The sequence below is a fragment of the Lutjanus erythropterus genome, chromosome 16, assembly GCF_056507025.1.
Source record: "Lutjanus erythropterus isolate fLutEry1 chromosome 16, fLutEry1.hap2, whole genome shotgun sequence".
NCBI lineage: Eukaryota > Metazoa > Chordata > Actinopteri > Lutjaniformes > Lutjanidae > Lutjanus > Lutjanus erythropterus.
Genome location: NC_139332.1, coordinates 9918793 through 9924854, shown reverse-complemented (window position 1 = coordinate 9924854; position 6062 = coordinate 9918793).

The following is a 6062-nucleotide window of genomic DNA, read 5'->3' as shown; positions in this document are numbered from 1 at the left end:
GAAATTTGACTCAGTATTCAAACAAAGTCCTGACTGAGCTATGTAAAAGTCGTTCAGTTTTATTTTGGGCACTGCACACTTAAATGTGTTTTTGAGCCTTTACCTAAATGGTGTGACTGTAATGCAATGAAACGTATTAATGCTGGAGTTAATATTGATATAAAAACAGAATTTCATGGGTTCAAAGTTAGTCCTGAGGTTTGAAAGACCAGTTCTAAGATTTTGTTTCAAATTGGTTTGAAACAATTCTGTTTTTTTAAGATTCTGTCATCTTTAATCTGTCCCATTCACAGATAATTTTTGGGTTTGATTAATCACAGTGGGCTGGATTTATAACCAAGTAATCAATATTCATTGAAAAAGAACATCCTACAACATGTATTTATCAGTATTAGTGTATATATTTGCTGGTGAATAACAATAAATAAGCTTTATCCACCAGATATCTTGGACAAGTTTTCAACTGCAAAATAAGCTGCTCAGTAAATATTCCTATTCACTCTTCTTTATTTAAGGGAACTTTATCAAAAATGCTGATGCTATTGAATTTAGGCAGGTACCTTAGATGATCTTCCTTTCCCTTCAAAGTCTGGTCTGAATCCAGCCTCGTCCTGGCTGATGGTCAGGTGGTCGTGCTCTGCACGGATGGCAGGAGATTTATTAGCAGAGGTGAGGCGAATCGGTGGAGCTGAAAGAGCAGCAGGTCTGTTTCTCTACTGGTTGCACTTTTTACAACTTTGTTTGATGTTGAATTCAATAAAAATGGACCGTATCTAACACAATGCCGTGTTCTGTGAGATGCTTTACCCTCAGTGTTGTGAGGTTCACATGAAGCTTCTTAAATAATGAATCTATTGCTATTTGTTTTGGCTAAAATGCTTCCAAACAGCCTCTCTACCAGAGCCGGGGGCACCTGGATAACTCTGTAAAACATCAGTCCATGTTCCAGATTTGAGCAGCTCCTGCATATCAAACACCATCAATCACAGATCAGGGATTCAAGACGATCTCACTGTGAAGACTGGAAACACTACAGAATGGATCGAAATGAAGGCTTGTTTGTCCAAACACACACAACACTTATCTGTGAACACACATGTTGGGAGAAATCCATCAACACCTACAGGAACCTACAGGAGAAATCACATCAAATTTGATAAGTAGTGTACATCACATGCAACACACTTAATCACTACATATAATCTATTTTAGGAGTATTAGGGCCAGGCATAAGAAAGAGGAGATTTTTTTAACATTGTATCTTGACAATTAAGTTGAAATGTCACAAGTAAAGTTGAAATGCCAAGAAGAGTCGAAATGTTGAGAATAAAGTCGAAATGTCAAAAATGAGGCTGAAATGTGGATGATGAAGTCAGAAGGCTGAGAATAAAGTCAAAATGTTGAGACTGAAGTCAAAATGTCCAGAATAAAGTTGAAACATCAACAATAAATATAAATATAATTAAGCTGAAACGTAAAGAATAAAGTCTGTATGTTGAAAATAAAGTCAAAATGTTGAGGTGAAAGTTCAGATGATGGAATAACGTCAAAATGTTGAGAATAAGGTTGAAATGTTGAGAGAAAAGTCGAAATGTCAAAAATAAAGTCAAGGTTAAGGTTGAGCTGTTGGGCATAAGATCAAAATGTCAAGAATAAAGTTGTATTGTGGAGAGTAAAGTTCAAATGTAGAGAATAAAGTCAAAATGTATAATTTAAAGAAGCCTTCCCCGTCTCTTTCTTCCCCTGAACGCGGCCCTATCCCTATCAAAATCAGATTTTCTATTTTAGGCCTGAACACGCACAGAATCATATTTCTCTCATTTTAAACTGAACAAAAGAAATCAGTGAAATCAGTGTAAAATCCACTCCACGGCCTGATACAGAATTTAAATAGCCTGAGGGAGATGGAGCTTAAAGTTTGAGCGGGTCAGACACAGTTTATGAAGTTACTTTTCAATATGAGGGACTGCGGCTCTGAGCAAACAGCCAAATCAACAGAGCAGGACTAAAAGCCACTGAATGTCTGACAAAGACAGTTTCAGCGTCGACCATTGGAACAACTTGTTAGTTCAACCTTGAAGAGTTGAAGAGAACTTGAAGCTGTTAATGAAAATAATAAGTGTGGCTGCAAAACCACAAACAGGAAAAAACTCAAGGGTTGGATATTTTTTTGAAATGTGCTTTTCATTCAAACAACATTTTTTCTGTACTTGCTTATTTTGTCTCGACCTTCTAATTCTACCTGTCAAACGGTCTCTTCCTTCACTCGGTCTGGATCGCTGCCCCGAGTACACACTCACAGGAATGTGTGTACACATATTTGACCCGGTCCTGATTGAAACGAGCTGAGGGGCCACAGTGACTGAAGAGATTTTAAGGCTGCATCATTTTTAATTCTTGCCTTTACAACCACATTTCTATGAGTGGCAGTGCTGCCATCTTGTGTTCAGAAATGACCTACAACAGCTTAGTAAAAGTGAAGAAATTTAGAGGCAATTTGTCTAAATTTCTTTGATGCTCAAGTGGTAGTCATGTGGGAATTTGTCACAGTTCAACTTTGATCTCGTAATTTTATTATTACAGAGAAAAACTGAAGGGGAACAAAGGCCTGAATTGAATTAAAGACAGGCTTCCTGTGTTTTCTGTTAGCTGATACAGTGATCTATGTCCTATAACACAACCCAAACCAGATGTCCCATATTTTATTACCCAGTAATTAAGTCAGTGTAAGAGGACAAGATGTTTTGTTTGCATATAACAGTAGCTGCTAAGACCTCAGCATACCTTGTAGCTGTTGTTCAGCTACCTCGGTTATCAGACATCATCTTGAGCGACCCTGAGCTTTTTATCCACGAGATATGATCACACAGCGTTAGCACTCTTCTTCAGATCAGCGCTGAATACATTAGAAAAGCTTTCACCACCACAACATGTTAACAAGCCATTTGTCTAGAATTAAACGCAGTGGTGTTAATGTGTAAATGTTGCTGATAATTTATTGATTGAATATTTCAGCTCTTTTTGGCGTGTGCTGACAGGGTGAGACACTAACACAGAGGTGTCAAACGTACGGCCTGCAGGCCAGAACCGGACAATCAAAGAGTCCAGTCTGGTCCACTGGATATTTTGGCACAGTGTAAAAAAAAATGCAGAGCAGTAATTAATTCAAGAACAGAATAAAACTGAAAAAGCAATGAAAACTTATTGTGGTCACATTTAAAGATATTTAACACTGTGTAAAATATTGTAAATCAACAGCTTCAAATATAAAAACAGCCACAATGCATGCTGGGAAGCCTGCTAATATGCTGATCATGATCCTAAGTTCTGAAAGTAAATACTGGAAATTTTAAGTTTCATTAAATTAAATAAGTTAACTTGTATATGTACATTACATAAATGAGAAAACATTATTGGAATACGTTAAACTCTGACTTTTTACCATGTTGTTGTTGGTTTTACAGCTCTGCCAGAACATTTGATTTGTAAATGTTTTGCGAGGTGAGGGACAACTCAACCTTCTTCCTCATCAGCTTCCACTTTAGTTAGTGATGACAGCTTCAATGCACAGGAGCGTAGATGTCTGGGAAATTAAAAGAATTTCTAGATCTCCTCAAGTTGTGTGAATAATAAAGAAGTAAAATACTGCACTGTTCAGTTTCAAAATACCTAAATGTTTTGTGTGTTTGTAGATTCACTGATCTGTACACTGAAACTGAGAAATTGTTGAAATTGCACTTCATTTGTCTTAAGACACCTCATTCAGGCCGTCCAGCTTTTTTAGTAAATGGAAAGTTTGGTCGTTTCATCCAGTGGAACCTCGATCAACTTCATCCTTTCCTGTACTTTCCTGTGTGAGCCAGGCACATAGCATGTCTAACTAAAGAAAACAGGAAATGAGAAAGCTGATCGAGGTTATGCTTGGTACTGAGCTTGCTCACCTGTTACTGGAGCAAATAGCAAAACTTGGGAAAGGTCAATTGTGGAGGCTTTCAGAATGTGTTTGTTCTCATCAGTAAAAAAGGGAAAAGAACTGGAGCGGTAATTTATGGTTCATTCTGTCGTGGTTTTTCTGCTCTGGCCCACTTCAGATCAAATTTAGTATGTGACTCATAAATCAAAATGAGTTTGACACCTCTGACCTCTGTCAACTTGTTTCAGGAATTTGTATAAACACCAGCTGAATATCCCCATTTTGTCACATCTTAAATCACTAAATAAATCAAGACATTTCACAGCCATTGTTTACAATTTTATTATTGTTATTGTTTTCTCGTCATCAGATAAAAGCAGATAGAGAGGAGCATAATAATCAGAAACGGCGTGCAGCTTTGGGGTTCCTGTCCAAAGCTGGACGAGAGAACTGTCTGAGGTTGAGTATACGTTAACAATACAGGGCAAACCCCACCGTCATAAATGCTACATAACACTGTCCATATCATAAACAGTCACAATAACGGCTGCTGTCAGCTTCGTGACAGTCAGCCTGTAACACATTCATGACACACAGTTATTCTGAGGTAAGCTAGAGTTGGCTAGTGTTGTACTGAGCAAATAAACATCTATGTACTGTATATCTATAGTGTCGTGACTGTGTCGTATATCCTGTTCCTGGGAGCACAGTTCACTCTGTCGCTCATCTCTACCTTGGCATAGCTTTGGCATTAGGAGGTAACATGGTAGCGGCCTTTAGGGGGCCATTTGAGAACAAGCGTCTTTGTCCATTTCATGAACATTTAGGGAGTGATAACTCCCGAGGCCTGGGGCCAGTAAATACAGGGGACTAAGTAATGCAGAGTTAAGTCAGCTATTCGTATTTCAAGTTTGACAAATAACAGTTTCTATGTCGTGCTAATGTGCACTCAACAAAAATATCAACGCAACACCACTGTTTTTGTTCACATTTTTCACGAGTTGAAAAAAAAAAAAAGATATAAGACTTATTCTATGCAAACAAAAGGACTATTTCTTACATTTTGTTTAAAACATTTGTCAAAATCTGTCTTAATGAGCAATTCTCCTTTGCGAAGATAATCCATCCACCTCACAGGTGCTGTGTCTGAGGATTGAGAGATGATTATGGCACAGGTGTTCCTTGGACTGGTCACAATAAAAAGTCACTTTAAAATGTGCAGTTTTCTCTTGAAGGACATTTGTTAGGCACTGACCTATGGCTATTTCAGCACTACAAATCCCTTTTTTCCCCCGAAGGGCAAAGTCTACTACTACTACTCTTCCTCTGATTGGCTGGTCCTCGTTGCCTTCGTTGGTTGGGGTGATTATGACCCTTCAAATACGGCTATTTCACATAAGACTACCGATACCAATATTTTCCGCGGAAGGACAAAGCCATGACCCTCCCAACCCTATTAGCTAGTACTTGTTGCCTTCGTTGGTTGAGTTGGGTAGGATCAGGCATGATGAGTGACTGGCTTACATTTTTATTCTTACCCTCCCCAATCAGAGGCAGTGCAGGGAGGATCATGGCTTTGCCCTACTGAGGAAAAAAACTGTATCTGAAGTCCTATGTGAAATAGTAATAGTTCAGTGCCTAATATTGTCTTTTTTCATGAAAAAAACTGCACATTTTTGGATTTTAAGATTTATTTAGAGTAGAAATTGAGATATCAAATCTGGATATTGTACAGACCAATTCAGATTATACTGACCAAGCAGTCCAAGCAGTCCACCATGAGGCAAAACTGAAAGGTTCCTGTTCATAAACAAAGAACCAAACCAATTTGAAATGTGCCAAATTTTTCCAGAAGCAAAATATTTTTGTTTCTAAATTAATTGTGATCAGTGAATTTTCATAAATGCCCGATGTATCAAATGTGATACAAACAAAATACATATAAATGATACAGAATAGCCTTTGTATTTTGTAATAAGGTCCAATAAACACTGATTACAAAAAATGTGAATTTTGCCACATTTCTGAACAGAAATAAACTCTTTATCTACATTGACAAAGTCTTTTTTTCCTTTTACTTCAACTCATGAAAAATAGGAGCAAAAACAAAAGTGTTGCATTCATATTTTTGTCAATGAAATTTGAAGGA